Consider the following 13,384-nt stretch of genomic DNA (forward strand, 5'->3'; position numbering starts at 1 on the left):
CCGCCCGGGCAGCCGGGGAGAGAAGCGAGGCGGCTCCGCCGACAGCTCGAAAGCGGCCGCTCGAGCGGCTGCGAGCTCGGTCCCTTCGCGGGGCTTGCACAGGAGCAGGAGCCGCGGAGCTGGCCGCGCGGACAACTAATGGGAATAGTTGTTGCCACGTTATGACCAACCACCTAGACTGAGTCAAAAGGAGGTTTTTGGGGTTGTTTTTTTTTGTTTGTTTTGGTTTTTTGTTTTTTTTTTTTAAATTAGGGTTGTGATTATGAAGTGTCCTGACGCAGGGCAATGCTGCTAGTTGTTTCCATTACGTAGAGGCAATCCCTACCTAGCTGCATTAAAGCGCATCTTGACTCTTACCCCGAAGGAAAATGGATGGTTAGAAACAATTTCTTCCTTCATGAGCTGTAGATCCAGGACCGCTGACAATGCAGAGATTTTGAGATCCGTATTTTTCAGACGTGCGAGTATCCTGAAGAGCGTGGATTCCTGGAACCAGAAAGTGCCGCTAAGTCTGGCAGAGACCGAGTTACCGTTCAAGTACGGAAGGACACGTTAAGAACAATTTAAGAAGTTTGCAAAGAACGTGACAATGTCTTGAATGTATGTTGTCTTTTGGAGTCACTGGTAGATTAGTGCAGGAGCCGGAATGTCTCACATCAGCGGACGTCCTGCTCTTTTCTCTCAGTAACACCTACTGTCCAAAAAGATTTACAGATAGTCTCATCTGAAAAGAAAAAAAAAAAAAAAAGTATCTCTAAGTCGATAAGGAATGCATACCCTTTTGTTCTTTCTCTACTAAAATAGTGAGCTTACTGGAAATCCAAGAGAGTAAGGAATGGCTACAGTGTGATTTTAGAGAGTTTAGTCACATTTAATAGTTGACATTGGGAAGATAGTTTCCTATAAAGCTCTAACTCAAATGTGCCTGCACACTTTTCAAATCAACTTAAACTCTGAAGACTGAAATTTAATTAAAGTTTGGTAAGCCGGGTAGTGCTGCTTCAGTGATGTCCAAGTTAAGAGCACCAAAATAACTTACTCTGAACTTCAAATGTTTATCAATAAGTAGTTGACATTTGTTGTCTATCCAGTGGGCTTTGCACAAGGAAGGCACGTTATCGTTCTACTTATAATAAAGCAGCATCTTAACTCAGTGTATTTGAGGGCAGTAAAAAGTTGAAGTTAATACTAGATGAATGGATTTAGTAAAGGTATTGCAAATGGATGAAGCAGCAGTGCAAAAATATAGGGCTTTGAATTTGCATTTGCAAAACATAACTTTAAATATTGTGTTGGAGGACTGTAAGCCAAAAGAAAAAAAAAATGTAACTAGAATCCTGAGTCTACAAGATTTGCTTTTAGTTTAGTAGAGATGCTATATGCAACAACAATTACAGCATTTGGTGTAAGTTCAGGGTTAAGATTATTCCTGTGTCCCTAGCTATATGCGTTTTGTAACAATGAATTTTGTGCAATTCACATTTTCACACTTCGAGTGCTTTCTTATAAGGACTAAACCCTTTGTAGGATATTTTGTTTGAAAGATAAGGTCATGAAGATTCCAGTTCTTCTTGTATTGTCTGTGCACTTACCTGCACAGAACTGTCTCTAGAGAGGTCTCTATGACTCCTACTTTCTCAAATGAAATGCCACCACTTCAGAACCACCCACAAAGTCAGTACGGAGTATTCATTTCAGTTCCATTGGTTTAGTTGTTGTATCTTTAAAATACTTTTGCAAACTTGTATTTAAAAGTAGTTCCTTTTATTACAACTTTTCTGGGGATGAAGGCACGTCATTGCCATTATAAAATATCTTATTTCTTTCTTTTTGTATGCCCAGTATTATGAATTACACATTTACTGTACACTTAAAAGGGCTTGAAACATTTGTGGTTTTCTATTGCACTTGCTGCACGGTGCTGTGTGATGTTGGCTCTGTGTGTGTGGTACCTGCTGTAATTCCCACATGCTGACCTCAGCACTGCGGAATCAGTTTTCATACCCAGGAACCTTGTCTCTCGGGTCGAGCCCAGCAAACTACAAATGCAAAGAAAAACACAGGGGTAAAACACAGGCATGAGAGAAAACTGCCTGACTGATCATAGACAGCCCCTTCGCAATGCCCGTTGGTTACATCTGCAGTAACGTTTCCATGATTAGGAGGCATTTCCAGTTATTTCAGGACAGAGGAATATAGGGATTTTCCTTAGGAGCGTTCAAGATAACACAGTAGTGTATCTTTCATTACAGAGTCAGAGATGTGGTGGATAAAGTTTGGAAAATCAAAGTACTGCAGCGGGTAGCCAGCTAAACGTTCAAAGCTGCTCATCTGTCTAACTTCTCCGAGTGTTTCGCATCTCCTGTGTGAAACGCCTTTGAGTTTAAAAGGGAAGGATAAAGGCGTAAAAACAGAGCGATCCTATAGGTAGGTAGGTAACATCTCAGTGTGTAAAAAGTTACAGCTACTACTTTAAGCCGAGAGGTTGATGAGGAGTCAGGGAGAAAAATAAGCAGAAGCGCCTTTGTACGCGACGGAGAAATGGCTTTAAAAGCAGATGTTTAAGCTGTAATCAGGTCACTCGGCACCCGGCTCCCGCCCAACTCCGAAAATTGCCGGGGTGCGGCGGAAAGACTGGGCGGGGGGGCTGCGGGCTCCCGTGCGAGGGGCGGGCTGCCGGGCCCGGGAGCCCCGCCGGCACCCTCCGGCCTTGCCGGGCGGCCCCGCCGCGCCGCGCCGCGCCCGGGCTGTCGGCAGTGCCGAGGAGCCTCGGGCTGCCCGCGGCGCCGGCTCTGCTTGGCCAGGCGCGGTGCGGTACTGCGGGGAGCCGCGGATTATTTCCCAAAATTCTTTCCCTCCCCTGATAAAAATAAATAGGTCCCCGCAGAAAACAAAATGCAGCGGAGGGATGCTTCATGCCCTGCCGGGTGGAGGGAACGCGCAGCGGAGCCGTGTAAGTTCATTAGTGTTTGCAATCAGGAGCACGCAGACACCCTCATCAGGGCAGACAGCGGCCAAGAGCCATTCATCAGCCTGAAGTGCCGCTCGCGGATGACCCCTAAATCACCGCCGGAGTCGTGGATGCGCTGATTAGGCTCAGCGTGGGAGTCGCGCCACGGCACTCTACGCGAGCGGCGGGGACGGGGGGGGGGCAGCAGGCTGAGGGTCCGCAGCCCAGGGGGTCGGGTCCCAGCCCGGGGAAGCACCGGGGCCCTCGGTCGGCTCCCCCACGCTACGGCGAAAGTAGGTGCTGGCGGCGTCGGCTCCTCCCCGCGCTCCTCCCCCGCCCGGCACGTCGCTGTGCGCGCACCTTCGCCCTCCCCTCCTGCAAGAAGAGGGGCCAAACTCCCTGCCCGCCCGGCGGGGGAGGAGGCGGGGAAAGTGAGCTCCGCGGGGCGCGTAAGCTCCCGCTGCGCGGGGCGCGGGCAGCAACTCGTGGCCCTTCCCCCGCCCGGCCCCCGGCCCTCCCCTCGCTCCCGCCCGCCCTCCGCTCCCGCCCGCCCGGCCTGACAAAGTGCCGGCGTGCGCCGCTCTCCCCCGCGCTGCTGCCAGGGCGCGGAGGCGGCGAGGCTCGCGGCGTGCCCGCGGTAAGTGGCGCGCTGCGCTCCGCGCCCGCGGCTGTCTGGCTGGCAGTGGGGAGCCGGGGCCGCTGCTCTCCGCCCGGACGAGGGTGGGGGAGCGGGCAAGCGGCCGGTGCGGGGGTTGGCGGAGGTTTCTGCGGCCCTCCGTCCCTCCCTTCCCCAGCACCCCCACGGGGGCACCGTTGGCGGCGGGACCTTCGTCGGGCGGTGGGCGGGAGTCGCGGGGCGCCCCGGGGCGCGTGGCTGCGGTCGGAGCGCGGCCCCAGGTAGGGCTATGCGGGCGCGGGGGAGCTAGAGGAAGGGGCCGGGGAGGCAACTTAATGTGGAAACTCCGCCGTGCCGGGCGGAAAACTGAGCGTGGGGGGGAGGGGGACTGGGTCTGCCAGCAGCGCCGCACGTCCTCGGCGGGCCCACGGCTGCGCCCCACGCTGCGGAGGGGAGCGGGGTCTGGGGCTGCTGGTGTGCGCGCTCCCGGGAGGGCTGAGCGCGCTCCCGGCGGCGCGGGGCGGCGGTGGGACTGGGCACCACAGCAGTTTCGGTGCTTTCCCAAGTCGGCATCCTCACTTTCGGAAGATAAACGGAAGTGTCCGTACTCCTGTCCGGTGAGCTTAGTGGCGCGGGCGGAGGCGCGAAAGGTCGTCCGAGCAAGTTTATGGTGGGTTTGGAACTCGGTGTTTGTTACCTCGGTTGTGCGGGCGCGGGGCGCTCCTGCGGGGTCCGGTATCCTCGAGCAGCGCGTTTGTCAAGCGGCGGCGGGCAGTGACAGGTTGCCGGGTGGTCTGTGCTCCGGAGCTGCTACCGGGGCTGTACCTGCCCCCTGCTAAAGGAGGGGGTTTCTGAGGCTCGCATCTGTAATGGTCTAGTCAGTAAACTGTAGTGAAAATCGTGTTAGTGTGCAGCGAAAACACATGGCGACCAAAGAAATTGTATGTCACCATGGTTTGGGGAGTGAAAGGGGTGGTCTCCCTCGTGAAATTGCAAACATTTCTGGTGTGTTTGCAATTTCTGGTGTCTGGTGCGGCTTTTCTTCACGTGTATGTAGGTAACAGATCTGCTGTTCTATGGGCTTTAAAGTTTTATGTTATGAAGTTGCTTTTAAGCAAAGTAACATAAAAAGAGAACATACCCAAACTCCCATCTTAATGTGCTCACAGACTGTTAGAAGTTTTTTAATAGGAGCAGTTTCTGTAAGGTATCATGTAGATGTAGGCTCCTTTAAATATTTAGATTTAAAATGTTTTTATAAGAAAACCTTAGCAGTCTTATTTCTCTACTTTCTAAATATCATGCGTCTCTTGCGCTAAGCCTTAGTTCAATGCTTGTTTGACTGTTACCCCTGCATTTTATATATACTTCCTCAGGCAGAGTATTTTGCTTCATACCACTGAAGAGTTATAATAATATTCTGTGGATGCTCATGTCCTAAAATTCAGTTTAGTAAAGAGTATAATGAAATATAAATATTGCTCATCTATGGTCTTACAGAAAAGTTATTGGTAAAACACTTGAAGACACTCTCTGAAAAATACCACTGCTCTTCCCTTCTAAAATAATCCAAGTGCTAGTCAGAATTATTATTGCGCTCACATCTAGGAGATTAATTTAATATTGTATGCAGGGAAAAATTTTCATTCGTTGTACTTTTTTGTAATATAAGAATAGTTAGGAAGAAGGGGCCCTATGTAAGTATGAATATACATGAAAAATATATCACTTAAATTTTGGAAAAATATAACTGGTTGAGAAAAAGAATATTACTTTACAATTCTGAAGCTTTGCTGTTATGAACTTGCTGGGTTATTTTCAATGGTGTAGTAAATCAGCGGAGGGGAAAGAAAAGCCAACAGTACAGAAGTATTAGATGCATACATCTGATTAAAAATGGAAAGGGGTTCATATGAGTGAACACTGAGATAAAAGATGCTGTTTGAGATAAGAAATACTTGACCCCATTGTGATTCTTTTGTTGAATATTTTTTGAGGAAAAACAACCCAAAATAACACTCACAATCCAGTTAGCAGGTTAAGACTGGTACTTCAGTCAAAACTCTTAGAGCTGGGAATAATTATTCTCTGTTCAAATGAAAAAAAGAGAAAAAAAAGGATTTATTAATAGAAACTAGATTTAAAGTTACAAATGAGCACACAGTGGCTTTTAGTAAGTATCTATTCTATAGAAGCCCCATAAAATATTAGAAAATGAAATAATAATCAACCTGAAAGTATTTTTTGTAATCTCCTAGCCTCAACAATTAACAGATTATAGGCTCGGCTCAGTAAGATACCCAGTACCTTTATCTTCAGTTAAAATCAGTGAGTGTTATGCCGACTGATGCCCCTGTAGATTGATGCAAAAACTCCCACTAACTTCCATCAGTTTTAGGTTAGGCCCAATAAAAGCAAAGAGTGCGCAGCAGCTTGGAGGATCAGGTGCTGTTTGTGAAGGGGCATTGTGCTATATGGACTTAAAAGACCAGAGATGCTAAGGCTTCAGGTCAGAACTGCTCTTATTTTAATAGTGATACTGCACTTAATGCTGCATATCTATTATAGAAAACTCATCTCTCAGTCAGTGTACAAGAGAACCTATAAAATTCTTATAGAGCAAATTTATTATAGAGAAATCTTAAAAAATTCTTTCAAAATGTTGTGCAAGTAAGTTGCGCTTGTGTAAGATTTTAGAGGCTGATTTGAACTATATTGATACTACACATTAGAGATTGTTAATAAGATTATTATCTCTATATAATATTATTTTCTTTTAAGAATAGCTTTACTGTAGAATCTGTTCAGTTAAATGAATATATGTAAACTCATTAGGTTTACTGTTTTAGTAAATGTAGCAATTATGTGACTCTCTCACCTGCAAGTTTGTGCAGCATCAAGTGCACAAAATATTACCAGAAATAGTTCTAGTGTGTTTACTAGAAAATCTTTGGTTTGATGAAATAAATTTTTTACCCTGGGCTAACTAGTTAAATAAGTTCTTTCAGGATACCTGCATGCGATTCTTCTTCGACTGAAGAGTGTCTTAAAATAAATGCTTTATCTTTCTAATAGAGTAGTAGTATTTGCAAAGAGTTTTAGCCTGTAGTAAAACATTTCAGGGTCCCGCAGTTAGGGTTGAGGCACGCTGTCAAGTGAGCAATTAAAAGAAAGCCCTAAACATTTAATTTTTTGGAGGGAACAGAGGCTTGAAAGAAGTTACCATTGTAAAAATGTGCCACTTTAACAGCCTTTCCTTAGTTCTAAAACTGATTAATTGCTGTGTCTTATAAAACCTGATTTATTTCATACTTTTTTCATACCAAGCATTACCATTATGAAGCTCTCCTTATAAGTGAGATTAATGTTTCTGAGCAAAGAAGTGGTTTGGAGGGCTGCATTCATTTTGAGTGCTATTCTAATCAATTTTAGATACAGCATTTCACAATGTATCAGTCTGCATCTGAACCTGCCTTATTATGTAGAATTAACTTGTTAGTGATTGATAGGAAGCCTGCTCCATCTCCAGGGGTGATTTGTTTGAAAACAAGTGTTACAGGTTCCAGGAGTTTGAGTGCAGGGTCAGGCAACTCAGGTGCCCATTCCGTGGCCTGACTGAAGTTTGACAGAGAAGTTAGAAAAAATGCTGTGCTGGGGTGTTTTTTTTGTTTGTTTGTTTTTTGTTTTTTTTTTAAAGCTAAAACCCTCACAAACTCCAAAAATCCTAAAACCAAAACACTACACTTTTATTAAATGGTGTTCCTTACTGTGGTATTGGCCTTCACAGACAGTGTGAAGTGACAAGTATGAGGCACAGACACTGTCTTTGTGCATCACTACGTATTGTTACAATGCTTGTCTCCTGGATTATTTCGAGGAATAGCTTTAGTGTTTGAAATTAAAACTCAGAAGGCTAGTTTCAGATGACAAGGTGCACACCTACTGGATATTGCCTGCATAGTTATTGAAAGATGTGCCAATGCTATTTTTACCCTTTTAAAAGAAGGAAGGATAGTACTTGTTTCAATAGCTACTGAAATATTTGCACATTCTGTCTGTACACCTTTTGGTCTCAGCTTCACCACTGTTTTGATTCTTAACCAATAGGCTATGATCACACACTATTGCTGAGTGTGATGCATGAACATTTAAAGTCCAGAAAAAAAGGATTTCTCAATAGTGAGAGGAAAAATAAGTTAAAAAAGGCCAAATATAAAAAATGTATGTGAGAAACCTCTGAAAATAATAAACAGTTCTAAGAAGATGTAGGTATGTGCATCTATTATGAGGATAGTAATTTAAATCTAAATTATAGTTTCTTGCAAGATGTGCTAATTGCATTCACTACATTTTTAAAGTTTGTATATTGGACTAATTACATCAGTCTTTTAGTTCAAGTGTGCATGTAAACAATAAGAGAATATTGCAACTGGAGCATTGCATAAAAATATTTCTCATCTAATGCAGATCAGAAGTAATAAAATTACAAAATGTTTGTGAATACCAGGCTCTGAGTGCTCCTCACCTCTTCCTTCAGTCTGGCTTTATGGAACAAACATTATTTGTACAGGTTCATTTTAATATTGCAACTGAAATATCTGCTAGTGAACAAATAGGAAGGGAATAATATCTTAAACGTATAATAAAATGGAGAGTACAACACAAACTCTATCTCTGCCTTCTTAGATGGAAGTCTCTCCACGTGTTCTATATTTCCACCTTATGGACTATTTACTGTTGTTTTAAAATGCATTTTGTGCAAAGCTGATGCTTGGATGACACAAGGTTGTAAAGTAGTTTAAGTCTGGAACTGTTTTGTGCTGATATATGCTGTGAGTCTTGTGAAGAAGTGGGCGTGCTTTTTTAATTTAGACTGAAATCCAATGTATAAGTTCAAGCCTAGGTGACCTAATTATTTTAAATTTTGCAACTTCAGTCTGTAACAGATTGAGGTTGTTGATACTTGATGTGTATGTTTGTGTCTACAAAAAACGTTAATTGCAAACATTACTGCCTAGAAATATGGAAAGCAAAACAGTAAACTAGAAACTGCAAAGTGCTGTACTAAATTCAGCACTGATTAATGTATTCTGCAAATCCACTGAAATCAGGAAATTACCTGGATTGTAAACTGAATGGGAGGCTGTAGTAAAACTTTGTGTTTAAATCTCTTAATATCTGAAACGTGTGTTAAAAGTTATGGTAACAACTTTGGTTCACTTTTACAGTAGGATTTCATAAATGCAAATGCAATTTTCACATATAAAAGAAAACAACTTTTCAACTTGAGAAAAGACATGTTAAATTATTTTTGTTTACTTTCCTGGCTTTTATATTTTTAACACACTGGTTGTAAATCTTTAAAATGAGAATCTTAACATGCGCTAGCTATGGACTATAATTACATGATAATAGTGTGGTAATAGTCTCTGTGTCTCTTTACTGTCCCCCAACACACCCCCATTCCATCTCTGGCAAAATGCTGGAATGATTGCAGAAATTTTTACTGCAAAACAGGTTTGCCAACTTGGTTTACTCTCTCAAGTGATTTATTTTAAAAGAAAGAAGAATATATTTTATAATGATGGCCTAAAATCTGTAGTCTATAAACCTTTAAATTTCATAAATTAAGATTTACATCTGCATTTTTGCATCTGAATTACAGAAGTGTGAAATTGCAGTTTGCAAAAATCTTGAGATATTATGACTTCAATTTTTCCTGTAACAGCATAGAAAAACAATCAGAAAAGCAGCAGTTATTATCATAAAAGCTGTGTTGGTGTGGAACTTGCAATGTGTTGTGTTGAAGTCAGTTGTGCTGGTGGTGTTATTTTGCAACATTGTATTCAATTTCTAATAGTATTGACAGCAGTTAAGCCAACATACAAAGGAACTAATGTGTCTTATTTCCTTACTTGAGTCTTGACAATTTTTAGTGTCTTAAGAAAACTCCTATCAGCGGTAAAATTGGTAAAATACAGATTTAAAACATTTTTCTTGGCAGGAATTGAATAGAAAGTTGCATGTGAGAATTTTTAGAGGAGGGGGAAAGAAATTAATCAGCACATGATTTACTATAATACAGCAATAGATTCCTAAATCATAGAAGTCCTTGATACACTTTGACTGGATCATGGAGGAGGGTGACTATGTAGTGGTTGAAGAAATCATCATTGCTAATAAGTGTTACTTTAGATTAGCAAATGAAAGACTGCACAGTCCTTCAAAGGCCTCATCCATTCTCATTATAATCCTTTGAACATTTGTCTGACCTTTCTAAAGAAATTCTACAGAAACTTTATGCTTAGGGTTCTACATAAATAAACTGACCAGCACTTGTCTCAAGAAGTTTGTAATCTAATGACAGGAGCAATAATACATCTTTTTAACACAAATATATCAAATGTTACTTGCCACAGCAAATTGTTAATTTATTTTAAAATTTTGTGATGTAATACTTGGGACTAATGAGTGTAGAGCAGCTTTATAAAAGCAAATAGTACCACAATTCTCTAACAAAAATCTAAAACCAAATTGTATTGCTAATATTTTTCCTCTCAGCTTTGTTATGGTTTATTGCTATAGAAAGCTGGGGTAGGTGGAGTAGTTTTTGTTTCTAAGGCTGAGGGTGTGAATGCTTGTGTAGCTAGGACATGCCCAGAGTAGTTCTAGTCACCTCAGTGAAGACATTGTCACTTACCTTCTGGATGACGATATGTAGGGCTATGCTCATGAAACACTTTCAATTTAGATTTCACTTACCTCTTCTTCTTTTTTTTTCTTTTTTTACCAGCAGTTTACTTCTTTCCTTTTATAAAATACATGGCCTATTTGAATAGGCTTTGGTGCCTCTTAAAAGTATCATGGCTCAGATGGGCTTTTTCCATTAAAAGAAAAAACTTCTCATTCTGTTAATAAACTTGGTAAAGCAGAAAATAATTCATTTTATTAAATCAGTTTTTCTAAGAAAGACATTCTTTATTCATGCTACTGAATATGTACAAGTATTTGATGTCTCCCTACTCCTCTTAAGAGAGACTCTTGATTTCAGTGTCAAAAGGTTGAGTGGCAGCATCCAAGCCTATGCAACTGGAACTGAGGAAAGATAGGATATTCCAACAAATCAGCTGGTTGAAATCTTGGTTGCAAGTTGTGATCGTTTGTGTATTGCTTTAGCAACAAAGGCAGAGTCACTGGAAATATTAACATTTAGGCAGCAGTTACTAAACTACCACTTGTTCACCATTGTTCCCATGCTGGAAGGCAGAAATGTTGCATTTTTAAAGTAATGAAGGAACTGGAGAAATGCTGGGCCTTTGCAAATGATTGAGCTTAATCCAGACAATGAATAGGTATTTGAGAGTGCTGAGGAGTTCTAGGTTGCACTTGGTATATCAGACTGCTAACATTAAATATTAAGTCTTCAAATTTGCTTTCCCTTCATCTATAACTAGTTAGAAATTTAAATTTTAGGCAGAAAAGGGCCCTTTAGTATTGTATAGGTGGTAAGAAGTATTCTTTTTCATATCTTGCTTTGCTGGTAAAATGCACACACGCTCACACATTTTGAATTGTCTAATCTTCAATATTATTAATTTGGTTTTGATGTAAATTGATGGCAGATGAATGAAAATCTTTCCTGGCAGATTTTTAAAAATACAGATGTGTATCTGTGTGTGCATGTATCTTGACCATTCAATACTGATTCAGTAAACCTACAGTATAAAATTACAGGAGGATTTGTCCATTTCCCTCACTTGTCTGAGTATTGCAGAAGTTTGTGATTTCAGCGGAGGCCAGTATGTTGGGAGGTGTCAAAAAAACTTAGGATCTGAAGTCCACACTCTCAGTGAGTGCTGGGAGCGAAAGTGCTCATCACCTATCAAGTTTTTCAGTCATTTGTGTATTAATAGAATATGAAAAAAGACCCACCTAGTAATCCAATCTATCTTAAACGTATGGTAAGTCAGAAATACAACTATGAATGACTGCTCTACAGGAAACCTGGAAGTAATAAGTGATTAGAAAAGCTGGGGTTTTATTTTCTTTCTTGAGTGAAGAGTATCTTCACTCAAGAAAATGAAATATCAACTTTTACTTGGCATGAAATAGTTATAATTACATGTAGAAATGTTTTAAGTGGCTTAAAAATGCATAGCTGCTTTTATTATTCTTTTGATAATTTTATGTTAATTGTGGACTGATACAGGGTTAATGATATAAAATGTTAGCACTTTTAATGATATGTTTAAGAACAGTGCAGACATTAAATTCAGTAAACTGAATATGTGGGCCTCATAAATAAATGCTGAATTATAATACAAAGCACTCCATGACCAAATTAATTAGTATGTTTAATCTAGTGAATTCCAGCTAGGCTGCATACAATATGGACATGTATTTAATTTCTAAATTTAATATTAGCTGCATAAGTCAACTCTCACTTAATCAGTGCAGATCAGTAATAGAAATGTAATATAGCTGGTCTTTTACATAAGCTTTTCTTTTAAAAAAAGATGTTTTAACATTGTTTGAGATTTTAAACCTTGTAATTAAAGAAAGTATGTGAGTGGGAATGTTCCCTGTGTTCTCCCCCTAATTTGTCGTCATCAGGAGGTAGAATTCCTGAGGTCCAAAATAAAATATTCATTCAGTCAAAATGGCGATGCTCATTAAAATTCATTCAAGGATCTAGGGCAGAATATTTTGTATTTGCTTATTTGATACAAAATTTTCTTTTGGTTGCTTTGCTGTGATCATTATTATATCAGATTTTATTTATTTGGGAAGAGTTAAAATGCCAGTAGCATAATCTTGATTTTTCATTTGAAAGCTTTACTTTTCAAAGAAAGTGGAAAATAAAACACTATTTAATTTTTTTAATAACCTGTGCGTACTTCAGGTTTTTGTTCTTTAAATTGCAAGTATTAGACTTCTGTCACGTGAGCTATAGGGCATACAGATTTTCTTGAACTCATCTTCTGAATTCTTAAATGTGAGTTTAGGATAGAAATAAGAAATTGGGTAGTACGGAGTCCAGTTCTGAAAATCTCTAAATGATCTGTTCAGTTGGTAGTTTGAGGGACTTCAATGAGATTGTGTAGTGAATAGGCATTGTCCCTGTGATCAGTGGTCTATAGGCTTAGGCGCATTGCTTTCAGAGGAGAGTCTGAGAATAATCAGCATGTGTTTTCTTCTTTTTTTTTTTTCTTGATATGGGATTACACACTCTGCCTGTAACCTTTGATACAAATCTACCTTTGCTTTGTGTTCTTTTTTTAATTATTACTTGACTAGAAATGAGTTGATGAGCTGCTCAGTTTTTATGGAGAGCCCATAAAGCACAGAGTGGCTGACTGCACTCTGGTGCTCAGTCAAACCTTATTGTTAAATGTATTTAGGATGGTTTCCACCCCCATTCCCAGCATTTTGAACAAGCAAATCCAATAACTGTTTATTTGCTGCACCACACAAAGGAGTGCACTTGTCCAAAACGGGGCACAGTGAGGTTACCCCTGTGCTGCCATGTTAAACACAGCGCTGTCACTTTCCCACGTGCTGGGGCACCATCCTCTATGTGGCTTAATTCTTAAAGACCATCCTTATGGCATTTTGATCTGTACTGATTCGTGGGACTCCCAAACAATTCCTGGGCATGGTTTAGTAGTTAAGACTGGAGATGTGTTTGTTCTGGGGACCGTTCCTATTTAAGCACTTTTCTTCCAGCTTCCTGACTTAGAGGTTAAGACTTGTTACTAGCAGAGACCTGATTTAATTAGACCTGCTTTAAGCACGATTTTGGACAAGATGACCTCCAG

General features: G+C 40.9%; 1 protein-coding gene across 5 annotated transcripts in view; it reads left to right on the forward strand.

The window, feature by feature from the left end:
* Window positions 1-3,504: 3,504 nt before the first annotated feature.
* Window positions 3,505-13,384, forward strand: part of TENM3 (teneurin transmembrane protein 3) — a 413,821-nt gene continuing 403,941 nt past the window's right edge. For all 5 annotated transcript variants that reach the window (XM_082282288.1, XM_082282290.1, XM_082282291.1 and 2 more), the window contains exon 1: window positions 3,505-3,587. The gene's annotated coding sequence lies outside the window, so the exon portion shown is untranslated. The remainder of the gene's footprint in view (window positions 3,588-13,384) is intronic.

Source organism: Coloeus monedula, assembly GCF_965178545.1.
Source record: "Coloeus monedula genome assembly, chromosome: 5".
Lineage (NCBI taxonomy): Eukaryota > Metazoa > Chordata > Aves > Passeriformes > Corvidae > Coloeus > Coloeus monedula.